Consider the following 14,337-nt stretch of genomic DNA (forward strand, 5'->3'; position numbering starts at 1 on the left):
AGAGTGCGAAAATCTCAAACATGCGTGAAGATAAATTGCAGTATTTGTGACAGCTCAAGGCTTAGATATGTGTCCAAACTGCTCATAATTTGACTGCAATCTGAGGGTTTTGTTGCAGAGCTTGGAAATTTGTCTGTGACACCACAAAATAACAGAAAAATCATGGAGTGAAGGCACAGCTTAAAGTACATCTCTAATGAAGAAATCAAAAGGTTTTGCTTTCGCAAGATTCTCTGTCTACAACACTCAGTATAAAGCCAAAGACCCTGATTGGCCAGTGTAACGATTATTATTTTCACTCAAAATCTTTTCTTTCTTATTAAAAACACTGAATCTCTTATTTTGAATATATTATTTGATTTCATTGTATTGTCTTTTGATTTAATTATGCTGGTATGTATATTTTTGGAGTTTTATATATGATTTGTAATGAAGTGTACTGCCCCTTTAAGAAACGCTTAACTTTGGGCGCGTTCTCTCCTGTGGCTCAGTAACGCTAAGCTACACTGAGATGAGGATATCTGGTGGCTCACGGAGCCAAAGGTAATACAATTTCAACATATTAGTTGATGTTCATGTCAAAAGCTGTTCTTTTGAGTGTTTAAACTTGATTTACAGTGTGGGATTACACCGATGTGGCGTTTTTGTCGAAGTTTATATTGTTTGTATGCTCGCGTGGCTTAAGCTGCTGTTATTTCCTAACAGATGAAGTTTTTGAGAAGCCACACAATACATGCTTTCTAATATTAATGCTTCGTTTGTCCAAGTATGTCATTGTTCTGATATGTTTATTGTTTAAACTGTTATGTGAAAATCTTATTAAACTGTTAAACTGTTATGTGAAGTTTTATATATGTTTTACATAAAATAAGTTACTGCTAAGCTACACTGAGATGAGGATGTCTGGTGGCTCAAGGAGCCAAATATGAAGTTTTTGAGAAGCCACACAATACATGCTTTCTAATGTTAATTCTCCATTTGTCTAGTTCTTCCGTCTGTCCAGAAAATAAAGAGGCAGCTAGAGATCAGTCAAAGAAGTTTGATGTCCATTTTATTCTCTCTCACTCACACACACACACACACACCCACCCCCCGCAGAGTCCACATCCCATCACATGGGACCGGTTACACCAGCAAAACAAACTCAAGAATCACTGACTGCACCTTTCACATTAGAATAAATACAAAAGTAAAGATTGGACAATTGACATCTGCCCTCATATAGCTGCTGTTATTTAGAGCTGTAAAAAATTAATAAATAAAGAGAGACATGAAAAAAAGGCTTTTAAAAATGCAATTGAATTACTAACTGGAATAATTCTGTGACATTTTTCTCAGTACCAGCCAGGTTACATGTTAAGACTTTCTTATCCTTACACCCTCAAACATTCCACTGTTGCAGAAGGACAAGCCTAAAGGATTCACCTTTTGGACACCCTTGGTCAGTTGCACCTTCAGGAATGCCAACATCATCTGTAAATTTAATGACAATGGTCTTTGAAGGTAGGAAATTTAGATGTCTCATGGTCCGTTCAGTACTTTCCCACACACACTTCCTGGTGATGTTAAAACTGATCATGTCACTTGAAATGCCATCCCAGGAGGTAAAAAGATTTCTTTAGAGAAGATTAACTGACTTTGAAGGAAAAGGAGAATGCACCATGCCAGAACGTAGAATGAAAAACGTTGTAAATCACATAGTAGATAACACTATTGAACACATATAGTTGAACTTGAGATTCAATTTTTATAGCTGATTGTTTACTTCCTTAATTCACCTGTTCAGGTTTAGTGTATAGCCTCATTTATTTTGTCTATACAGTACAATTACATTCACTCACTCTGTGTGCTGTGACTGATTCACATCTAGGAAGGATCTTGCAATTGCCTCATTCAAATCCACATCTTCAGAATCTGTATCATCAAAAAGATAAGCATAGCATCTATCAAAAAGAGAAAACATTGTTCAGTTAAGACAGAACCATCTTTTCCAGCAGAAACGTTTTCATTGAGGGTAATTGTAATCTAGCAATGAAGTGCTTTTAAAGAATATTTTCTTGTCACACAAGGTGGTACCACTCAAACATAAACATGTGCTTCATCTACATATAAACCTTTCATTTAAAATATTAACAGAGAACCTTTTATTGAATAGTCTGACACATATACACTTTGTAAATATGTCCAGGATAAAGAGATATTAGCATTGGCTATCGGCCAAAATGAGTTAAAAAATGTAGGATATTGGCAAAAATCCAATATTGTGCATCCCTAGTTCTAGAGAAGCAGCAATGTATTTCACATTATATTGTGTACCTCAACAGTCATGTACATTGATGAATTCATTTAGCCATTTCTGCTCTCCCAAATGAACACCTTGAGATGTGTGAGCTCTACTTAGAGTACTTAGAGCTCGCACAATGCTTCGTTTCTCCACAGATACAAGTCTGAGGGACAGGTCCAGGACGGGCACCTGGTTCCTGCACTTCAGCCATCCTCAGAGGTTATATCTGCAGAATAATAGCCAATGGTTACGTCGTGTTAAGGCAGGGGTGTCCAAACTCAAACCCACTGTCCTGCAGAGTTTTGCTCCAACTTGCCTCAACTCACCTGTCTGGAAGTTTCTAATATGCTTATTTAGAGCTTGATCAGCTGGTTCAGGTGTGTTTAATTGGGGTTGAACTCTGCAGGACAGTGGCCCTACAGGAGCGAGTATAGAGACCCCTGTGTTATGGGAAAATAATTTATGGTTGAGGGTTTTTTTTTTGTTTTTTACTAATTTAATATTATTGTTTCTAGTAATTGAAAAAATTTAAACCTTTGTAAGTAAATTTGATTCTTCATTTTCATCTTCATGTAAGCACCCAGTAATGGCATTAAAATAACTCTCTTTTTCCACTTGCCCTTGAAGAGTCCAGTAGTGTCCTCGGGAGAAGACGTCTTCCTCTCCTCTGTCAGGGTGTGAGGGAGGACACAGGGCCTGTTTAGCAGCCTTTTCCTCATCTTCAGTAAAGGCCAGTGCTGCTGCTCTGAATTTACTAGATGACCGGACAAAATATACATTCTGGCGGTCATATCTCTTACTAATTGTTAAGTTTTTCAGAAAATATGAAACACCCTCTTCAAACTCTAGTGTGTCGTTGTTCTTTGAAGATAAGTATACATGTTTTCCATCAGTAAGGGCACTTGTTGAGCTAACCTTCAATGAAGAAATTTGAATATTTGTGCCATCTCTCACAAAGGTGACCACTAATAAAACTGTATATGACTGAAGTATAGCAGCACTCACTGTCTGGTTGTCTTCTGTAATTTTATACTTATATATTACTTCACAAGGGTAAATTACTTTACATAACATAATAAGAACATATCACTTAAATGCAGGCAAAATGCATTACCAGCACAATGAAATAGAAAAAAAAAAAAAACATTAACACAGAAGGTAAAACAGACACTGAATATAGTAGGGAAACTTTGAACACAAAACATAAGGAAAACCAAATTGGGAGCACATCGTAAGCACACTGATTAATTACTAACAAACCACAGGAGATTCAAAATTAATTAAAACTTCCACATAGAATTAAATGATCAATCACACATTCATTTTTTTTTTTTTTTTACACTGCACTGCACTACATCATGCTCACAACACACTCAAATCAGGTCAGCACAGATTTGGCAGAAGTCTGGGTGGGTGTCCTCACTAAAAATTCCCACAAGTTCTCCCCTTCTTCCTCTACCTACATATCCTACAGGTTAGCAAAGAAAGGAAATATTTCAATGTTCATTGTTTTTGTTGTGTTTTAATTCATCATTGAAAGCAAAACACCCCATGGAAACAACCAACAATGAATTCATTCCTGGAGTGCAGTTTTTGAAAATGTCTCCACATTGCCTACAAGTTTCCAGTCTGTACATTTTATAGTACTCTGTCTTGTAGGATGTGGAGAACACAGTCCAATTTGTGACACCTGTACACATGTAAAATCACACAGATTAAAAAATCAGTTCACTTTTGTAAATCATACAAAAGAATAGAGTCATAATATTATATTCATAATAATAAAATGATTATGTATTTCCATGCAGCAAGAGTGATAGGGAACGCGTTGCACTCTGCCAGCCACCAGCCCACCAGAATCAGACTGGCAGCTGCCACCAGGTCACGTGACCTGTCAGTGGCTGCTCCTGCCAGCCAGCTGAAGATTGAACCCCTACTGAAATAGTTAGCATTCAGTAGTATATTGCACAGCAAAATCCCCTGAGTTAAATCAACTCTGCTCAGAGTACATATGGTCCCTCTCTAAATAGTGTTAAAGTAACACTGAAGCAGAGTTAAAGTTAATGAAATAATTAAGCAATTAATTAAGTGATGATTGTGCATTAGTGATGAACACCTGCTGTTAACAAGCAGAATCACTGAAGAAAAAAGAGACACAGGAACTACAACTGACTTCAGTCACAGCCTTATTAATTGCTTAATCATCACATTAACTTTAACTCTGCTTCAGTGTTACTTTAACACTATTTAGAGAGGGACCATATGTACTCTGAGTGGAGTTGATATAACTTGGGGGATTTTACTGTGTGCATGCATGGTTGTGTGCAATGAAATGCAATTAACACTTACTGTCAAGCCAAAGAATATGGGCTCGTCTCCTGAAGGCTTCCTGTGTCACAAGGTCTCTGAAGCATCAATGCATCAATGAAAATGTCCTCCAGAACAGATGCTGGCAACTGTAAGCAAATTAACAAAAATGAGAAATATGAAAGAAAAGATAATGGCCCCAATGCCCAGTTCTTGAAATTATCTATTTGTCTTTGTTCTTGGTATAACAGTATCTCACAGAAGTGAGTGCACCCCTCACATTTTTGTAAATATTTTATTATATCTTTTCATGTGACAACACTGAAGAAATGGCACTTTGCTACAATGTAAAGTAGTGAGTGTACAGCTTGTATAACAGTGTAAATTCCCCTCAGAATAACTCAACACACAGCCATTAATGTCTAAACCGCTGGCCACAAAAGTGAGTACACCCCTAAGTGAAAATGTCTAAATTGGGCCCAAAGTGTCAATATTTTGTGTGGCCACCATTATCTGACATATGTCTCTATGGCTCTGTTCTGGAGGAGCGTGGTATAGAAAGTGGGAGGAGTTGGATCTAGATCCAACTCCGCCCCTGGATCTCATGTTCTGCAGTGAGGACCATCTCGTCTCGGACACAGCTAATGAGATTCTGCTCTCTTTTGGAGCCTGTTCCTAGCGGCCAGTCGATGAATTGCGGCTTACGTACTGGCTTCACGAGAAACTGGGGGACGTTGCTGCTTGGTTTTCACTTTTCCAGTCGGGATGAAAATGGCGACTTCAAATTTCCTGGGGGTGCCAAAACACAGAAGAGCGCCACAAGAGCGTTAGTGGCCGAAAGAATATTGCATCCGTAGTGGTTTAGCACTACCATAGAGAATAGCCCTGTCCAAATACCAATGCTGCGTCCCAATTCGCCTACTTCTACTATGCCCTAAAAGTATGTACTCTTTCTGTGAACAAAAATACTTTTGAATCTTCAACTTCTACTGCTTTGTCGGACAAAATGGTGGATTCGGCATTATGATTGGTTAGATCGCCTGTCAATCAATCTCTTGGCGAAGGGTCAATTCAATTAAATAACACAGTGTGCACCGTTTCATCAGATTTGTAAGGTAAATCATTTATAAACCTACGCCAAAATAGGTTTATGTTTCTAATCAGGATATCAATGTAGACTTTATATGTTCAGCGCAATTTCAAAATAAAAGTTTATACTGAGTTTGCATGTTTTGATGTCCACATATTCTTGTTCAAGAAATTACAGTAGCTGTAGCATTTCTATCGTAAAGTGGCCACATATGAAAGATTAAGTACATATTAGAATTAAATGTTGTTTGGCCAATATTAAAGGATTTGATCTGCTATAAAGTGCAACAATCACCAGGCCGTTGGCGCCCTCTGCAGGCATTTGTTATAATACATAATGTACATAAGATGATTGTTTAAATTGTGTATATTATGTATTTTAATAGTGTTGTTCTATAAAACCATATGATTACTTGCTCTTGATACTTTATTTAAACCAAATATTACTGCCTCATTGTTATTATTATATATGTATTTTAAATCATTTTAAAGGGTCTTTGCTTAGGTCTATTTTTATTACCACAAAAATATCAGATTACTCGATTAATTTCATTTGTCTTATTCAAGATTATATATTATAACATTTTTTATTAAGTACTGTTGTGGTATGAATAATAAAACAAATGTGTTGTGTTAAACTGCAAGCATGAGTAATCGTACAGACAACACATTCTCATATAACCTGACACCAGCTCAATAGCTCCTGCAGCCCGAGAATTATATTTATTTTAAATAAATTAAATACATAAAATGTTTTCTTTTTTAATTTTATTTTTTATAACATGCTGTCTTAAGTAATATGACAGTTTGATCTTTATATTATTTTTTTTTTAATGAATCCAAACATATAGCACATATATAATGATCAAACCTGAACTTTCAGTGAAGATTCAAGGTGGACTTTGCTGTAAAAACCACATCATAAGACACACTTCAGCTGGATCACTAATGGCTCATTGGTGCTTGTGGCTATAAATGCTGTGCTCCCAACACCCTAATCCTTGATATTTTGAATTTCTTTTTTCTACTAGTGCTGTCCACATGGACATTTATAACTATTCCAAAAAGTATAGTCTGGACCTCCTCTGGAAATGAAATATGGAGGCTGGACCTCATGGAAATTTAACTGAATACCCCTGATATAAATTGTTTAACAAGTGCAAGCAATGCATTGATGTACAAGTCCCAATGAAAAATAATAAAAAGACATTACCAAAAGAAGTCTGTATGATGTGATGTTGATTGAAATGATTCTTTTTTTATATATATAATTTTGCTTCTCATTTTTGTTATCAGTAATGATTTAACATTATATCACTTGATGAAATATGCAGTTATAAGTTGTAAAGTATATTGACATCAATATGCCATCCCATAATACCTGAAACAATGTCACCATATTTTTTATGATGAATTCTTAGCAACCACAACAGCTGCTAGATGAGCACAAAAACATTTTTACAGTCACCATGAAATCAAAACTGATAATACTTGTTTTTTTATGAAATATTGCAATATTTATTAAAAATAATAAATCTTTTTTTATTTCAAAAAAGGGGGGAGACGAGAGCCATGGGAACGGAGCGATATAAGCGGCACGTTAAGCATTAAATGTCCCATGGAGGAGCTCCGGAAGGACAAAAAGAGGACGACTGCTGCTTTACTTTTGTTTTGTTTTGCCGGTTCCATCCTCCTTCTTCCCTGAGCCGAAACCCAGAAGGAAGGAGGAACGCACTGCCAAAGATCCCTCACCGCTGTGGGAAAGGGGGACTCACTGCCGGGTGCGCAAAGCTGGAGAAGTTGTCGCCGTCCACCAGGCAGCAGAGGAGTGTTGAGCCGTCCACCGAGTGGTATCATGGAGGAGTTCACCCAGCTGGTGGAAGACTGGATGGCAGTGCCTCTTGTGTCTCCTCATCCTTCCGTCTCCTTCTCTCTCGCCTCATCTGTCCTAACCCTTAGGTGCTGGAAAAGGTTAGGGGGTAAGTGACAAGCAGGACAAGGCCGTGGGAACGAAGTGAGTGCAAATGAGCATCACCTGCCCACCACACCGGTCTCGAGTCCCACGGAGGAGCTCCGGAAGGATAAAAAGAGTGACGGCAGTGCAAGACGAGAGAGGACCAGGCCTGGATTTTATGTTGTTGTTTTGTTTAAATTTATGCGGCAGTCGCCCGTAATTTATATAAATATTTTTTTAAATAAATCTTGTTTCTCTTCTTTTCCAAAGTTCATGTAAGCTGTGCTTGGACCCGTATTTGCATCTATGTACATATAAGTTTTTTTCCTAGCACACGAGGATTACATTTTTCTCAGGACGCATGAATCCGTGCGAAGCTTTCTTTTCCTCAGGACGCATGAATCCACGCATGGGAATTCACTTACTATGGGTTCCTCGTTTTGACTCTCCGGCTTAAGGAGCAAAACTTGGAACCAGTCATGGTCGAGGATCTTGTCCAAGTCAATCCTCTTGGTTGGATCTGTCTCCATACACGAAGATATCAGTTCTTTGCTTTCTGTGAAGAAAGTGGGGAGAGATGTCAGATTATTATTGTTAATTTTATACTTTGTGTAACTGATCACATTATTTTAAGCTGTAATGAAAGTTCCTGTATGATTCGTTCACATGCTCTTACCTTTGGAAATTCCTGCTTTTCTCAAGATGTCGGCAATGACCTCAGGTTTGACCTTGTAAGGGTACTTCCCAAACAGCATCACAAACAACAGTACACCTAAAGAATATACTGTTGCCGGCTTGGCGTGGTACCTCCATGTTCTCCGGAAAGCTTCAGGGGGAGCGTGAAGTTTTGTACCTGAAAGAAAGAACAAGATTTTGTCCATTGCAATGAATTTGTATTTCTACAGCTTTTTGTCTATTTATTCAACAAGTGATCTTTGCTGTTTTTGGCTCTGTCTAGAAAGCTCATTATAACTTGTCACCATAGATTTGTAGAATACGTACCAATGTACCTTGTATAACCAAACGTCTTGAAGCTTCTACCAACACCGAAGTCGATTAATTTGACCTGCAAGCTGTTCTCATTGATTAGCAGGTTTTCTAGCTTGATGTCGCTGTGGTAGATTCCCTTTTCAAAGCATATTCTTGCAGCAGTAACAACTTGATGCATCACAACTCGTGCTTTTGACTCGCTGATTCTGCCACCATTTTGCACTAAATACTGCCGCAGATCTTTGCAAGGCGTGGGCCGCTCTATGACCAGTATGTAGTCATTCCGTGTCTCATACCAGTCCAGCAGCTTTATTATTTGGGGAACGCTGGGGCCTTCGCTCACACGAATCATCATAGCGACCTCATTTGGAAGCAATTTGCCAAATAGACTCTACAGGAGATAAAAGTTACACAAAAGTGAGATAATTAGAGGACGTGATGTAACTCATCTTAATTATGTCCTAAGTAGGTTTGAAGTCTTTAAACTAATTCAACTGGAAATAGTTACTGAAGTTGCGGTCACATTTACGGCTGATTGTCGAAATTTCGCGGGGCAAAATTCAGTCATTTTAACAGGAATCCACACGCTCTGGAGTTTTGCGTGAGGGTGGAAAAGCTCGATCATGTTGGTCATGTGAATGTGCCCTGCTGACCAACAGAAAGCTGCTTGGTTTGAAAGTTAATACTCTACTGACAATGGACCTTTTTTGCCCGCAAAATTTCGTTAAAATATCCAACCGCTAATGTGACCGTGTACTCTGAGAGTAAGAAAATAAGGGGAGCAGCAGCCTACTTACAAGTCGCTCATTTTCATAGCATTCTGTCTTGAACACATATTTGAGTGCCACCTGTTCTCCAAGGGAAACAAAAACAGAAAGATTTTTTAGTGAGAATGGGTTACAATAAATTAATTATCTGAGCAGAGGTCACATGATTCTAGTAATGAACCTTGATGTAACTTTTAATAAATTTAAAGAGTACCAAATACTTTTATTAGCAAGGAAAGAAACAAACCTTTCGTGAATCAGACAATCGCATTCCTTCATACACTTTTCCAAATCCTCCTTGACCCAGAAGTCTACCAATTTTATAGTCCTTGTTAATGTCCCCTGTAAAAATAAAAGAAAGATTAAATATGTATATATATATATATATATATATATATATATATATATGATGTATATAGTAAATGTACAGTATAAACCATAAAATGAAAGAACACTTTAAAAATGGACACATTACTGTGGTGTTATGGGGCCTCACACAACCAAAATCCATCCTCAGTCCACATTAATGAAGAAGACTTTAATGTTGGGGTTACTCTGTGGTAGTAAACTGACCTCTCTTTGCATTTGAACTTAAATTGATAATTTCATCCTCAGTTTTCCAAAAATTGTCATGACACAGTTGGAGAAGTACTGTTGTTCCCGTTGGATGACACAGTTGGAGAAGTACTGTTGTTCCCGTTGGATGACACAGTTGGAGAAGTACTGTTGTTCCCGTTGGATGACACAGTTGGAGAAGTACTGTTGTTCCCGTTGATGTCCTCTTGCTCTTGTCTGGGAGCATCAACCTCCTGCACAGTGTTGAGGGTAGATACACAGCTGTGCCAGCTGTACACTGAAGTGCTGCTGTTTTCTTCAGCTTCATCTTCGTTAACCTTCTCCACAGCGCTGAAGGAAGACACATGGCTGTGCAGTGTAGTGGCGCTGCTGTCTTCAGCTCTATGCACATCTACTTTAACTACCCACACACCGCTGAAGGGAGACACATGGCTGAACACTGAACTGTTAGTGTCACTGCTCTCTTCAGCTTTGTCCAGTGAATGAACAATGTTGTTGTTGCTGGGAGTGTTGATGCTCTGGGTGTTGATCTTCTGTTCATCTTCACCATCAGAGCATCTCTGAGGTTTTTGGTTCCTGCAATTTCTGCACCGACCCTGTAGGGCTTCGATGGGCGTTTTCTTGGATTTCCTAGAAAAAGCCCATGTAAAAAGCCTCCCTCTCTTCTTCTTTTCTACTCTCTCAGGGACAGGTGTTGGTGACATACATGCAGAAGGATCATGGACTGCAGTGCAGCTGTGAGATGTGCACTGCCCCATTGCGTCAGAAGTCTCGCTGATGTTCTGTCACAAACTTTATCACAAATCGATTTAACTTCTATAGCACACAGATCAGTGAAAAACTACAAATCAAGTGATATAACACACAGACCGAGTGATATAACACAATTTGAGCCACTTTTCACCACAGATGTACTACAACACTAGTCAGATCGATTGATGCAGCAGAAAACAAATGAGCTGAACTTCAGGCTGCGCGAGGCTCCATGTGAGACACTCTGGTTGTGACGTCACAAGTGCTGTTGCCAAGGGATTTTTCGAATGTTTTGTTCGTGATCATATACAGATACATGCGAACGATAACTGCTATTGTTAGACATAAAATAAATATATTTATCAACTTTATCTTAAAATATTTCTAATTTCAAAAGCTTCATGTCACGATTACTACAACTTCTGATGTCAAACACGGAGCTCGACGATCATGATCGACTCGAGGTAAAAAGCGTACTGTCGTTCACAAACATTACTGATTAAAAGAAGTAAAATGATTTAAAAGAAATAAAGTGTCAGTGGCGCTTGATCATTGTTCAAAATTAGAAAGAATGATGGAAAACTTCGATATTATGATGTTTTCATGAAGCTTGAAACGTCTTGCCTGAATTCAGCACCCAGATAGTGCAGACATCTGTGCGACGACTCATTTTCATCTGGAAGACGTATATTTTAGGGCGAGGCGTCCCTGCTGTCAGAACGACGTCTAGGCGATGTCTAGAAGACGTTAATAATTCAGGACGTCGGCAATCCGCTCTTTTAAAGACGTTTATCAGATGTTTATACGGCTGCAAGACATCTGATTTATGTAGCCCAGACATCGTTTTAAGATATAATTCCTCCCATTAATAAAATTAACTCACAAAATCCAGCCATTACACATCTTCACGATTAAATAACGTTAAATAACCACGCTGTTCTGAACCTACAATAAAACACGCATTTGTTGATGATTTTAAAAATATTTATTAGGCAAAAAAAAAAAACGTATTTCTAATTCATTATATTGATTACAACTTTTAATTAATTATAAAAATCCATTAACATAACGCCATAACATATATTTCAAACAAAACAATACACTTACAATAACATACATTTAATTTAAATAAACAATTACACCCTCCCTGGAGCCAAGCGAAGAAAATCTTTGATATATTTCTCCGCCTCTGCTTCCGTTGGAGACGGCAGGACGGGATTCCTCATGGCTGAAGCTGCATGTAAAAAAAACAAACAAACAAATAAAAACACTTTATTTTTTAAAACGAATAAATCTGTCAAAGATAGCCAATCAGCGAGTTCAGGTGCGTCAAACTCTTCCTGCGCGAGTCTACTGGCGCGTGTCCTGACGAGTTGTGAGGGAAAATGTGCTTAAGGTAAGTATAAAACAAATATATTTTAATACTAATTGTGTGGTGTCTGTGATCGGTTATATAATAGCCTTGAAATGACCTTATGTTGATTGAGTTGATCATGATAATCTGTTAGTTAGCGACTAACGAGCGAGTTGTGCCCGTTTCTGTGGTTGGGCAACGACACTCATCTGATCGGTTAACCCAAGGTCCGGTAAACAAGCCATTATATTTGCTAACTATTTTTGAAAATGGCACTTTGCTGTTGGTATTACCACATGTTTGATTATGTTTGACTCGTGAACATGTTAGCCAAGTACTTATTTAACTTAACGCTGTAATTTCCTGCCATTGGATCTAATGCATGTACAACATTTGAACTTACCGGTTAACAGTGACCCGATGTTTGTCTTTCTGATCCCCGCTGGTCTCCTCTCCCACACCAGTTCAGCTGGCGGGCGACATCAGTGCTGAAGACCTTGGAGCAGATTCTCCAGACGGTCTTCTTCATTGTCGGCCCGCCGCTGATGGATAATCTGTTCACCTTCAACAGGTACATTAAAATACGCTTTAGCAAAGAAATGGACCTCTTCTGTACTGTACTAAACACTAGTGCCCGTCAAATGTTTGGAATAATTAATCTTTGTAATGTTTTTGAAAGTCTGTTCATGTTCACCGACTGCATTGATTTGATACAAAATTTAGTCCAACAGTAAACATTTTATATTATATTTATATGAACTGTTTTCTATTTTGAAAAGCAATTCCTGCTCTGCAAAGCTGAATTTTCAGCAGCACATGATCCTTCAGGAATCATTTTAATATGCTGATTTTTCTGCTCAAGAAACATTTGTGATTATTATCAGTGTTGAAAGTTGTGCTGCTTCATAGTTTTGTGGAAACTGTGATAAACTTCCTTTCAGAAGTTTAGGGTGAGTAACAGTTTTAATCAGCAAAGATCAAAAATGACAAATGCATTTATAACATTTCAGAAGATTTACATTTCAGATAAATGCTGTTCATTTGAACTTAGTGATCCTTTTTTAGGATTCTTTGATGAACAGTTTCCTCAAACATGAAGCGGCAAAAACTATTTTAACGTAGATAATAAGAACCATCATCAATAATTGACCACCAATAGTAATTGCTAATATCCAAGCATAAAAATGTCTTATTAGAATGTCATGTGACACTGAAGACTGGAGTAATGATGCTGAAAATCAAGCTTTGATCAGAATAAATGACATTTTACAATATATTCAAATTGAAAAGTTATTTAAAATAGTAATAATATTTAAAGGAACACTCCACTTTTTTTGAAAATAGGCTCATTTTCCAACTCCCCTAGAGTTAAACAGTTCAGTTTCACAGTTTTCGGATCCATTCAGCTGATCTCTGGGTCTGGCGGTACCACTTTTAGCATAGCTTAGCATAGTTCATTGAATCTGATTAGACCGTTAGCATCTCGCTCAAAAATGACCAAAGAGTTTCAGTATTTTTCCTATTTAAAACTCGACTCCTCTGTAGTTACATCGTGTACTAAGACCGACGGAAAATGAAAAGTTGTGATTTTCTAGGCCGATATGGCTAGGAACTATACTCTCATTCCGGCGTAATAATCAAGGAGCTTTGCTGCCGTACCATGGGTGCAGCAGGCGCAATGATATTACGCAGCGTCTCTCACAAATGTCTCCATGGTTGCAAGCCACGCTCCCTGTGCAAGCAGGGGTCACAGGCGCTGCGTAATATCATGAAATGGATTTGAAAACGGTAAAACTCAACTGTTTAACTCTAGGGGAGTTGGAAAATGAGCCTGTTTTCAAAAAAAGTGGAGCGTTCCTTTAACTGTTAATGTTTTCAAAATCTTCATTTCAAACTTTTGGCAAGTAGCATGTAAACATACACACTTCATTTCATTAGTAGTTGTAGGTGGACAATTGCATTTCTTACCATTCTCTGCAGAAACCCTCTGTCTGACAGACTTTGCTCCAGCCGGTCTAGACAAAGTTGACAAATAACTTACATGTACATTGATTTGGTACAAGACTCAAGACTGGATTTTCCTGTCTCACGCCAGAAGTAGCTGTAAGTAAAAATTTACTGTGAGGTTTTCAATGTTTTGTGACAATGTTTTCATTGTCACGTGTGCCTCTGACTTAGTGGATGTTACCACTCATGTAATTTTTTTTTTTTTTTTTTTTTTTTTTTTTCACTCTTTTACCTGGTTTGGTTAAAGGGTTAGTTC

The 14,337-nt window shown here is 38.0% G+C and overlaps 2 long non-coding RNA genes across 2 annotated transcripts; both read right to left on the bottom strand.

Moving 5' to 3' along the window:
- Nucleotides 1-8,638: 8,638 nt before the first annotated feature.
- On the bottom strand, nucleotides 8,639-9,731 carry LOC127508977 (uncharacterized). The gene is made up of 3 exons (XR_007929057.1): nucleotides 9,639-9,731; nucleotides 9,422-9,472; nucleotides 8,639-9,015 (listed from the first exon to the last, which is right to left on the bottom strand). It is a non-coding gene; the product is annotated as an uncharacterized LOC127508977 (long non-coding RNA).
- A 1,400-nt stretch (nucleotides 9,732-11,131) lies between these two features.
- Nucleotides 11,132-14,094, bottom strand: LOC127508988 (uncharacterized). The gene is made up of 3 exons (XR_007929071.1): nucleotides 14,043-14,094; nucleotides 12,478-12,636; nucleotides 11,132-11,954 (listed from the first exon to the last, which is right to left on the bottom strand). It is a non-coding gene; the product is annotated as an uncharacterized LOC127508988 (long non-coding RNA).
- Nucleotides 14,095-14,337: the final 243 nt, after the last annotated feature.

This window comes from Ctenopharyngodon idella, chromosome 3 (genome assembly GCF_019924925.1).
Source record: "Ctenopharyngodon idella isolate HZGC_01 chromosome 3, HZGC01, whole genome shotgun sequence".
NCBI classification, from domain to species: Eukaryota; Metazoa; Chordata; class Actinopteri; order Cypriniformes; family Xenocyprididae; genus Ctenopharyngodon; species Ctenopharyngodon idella.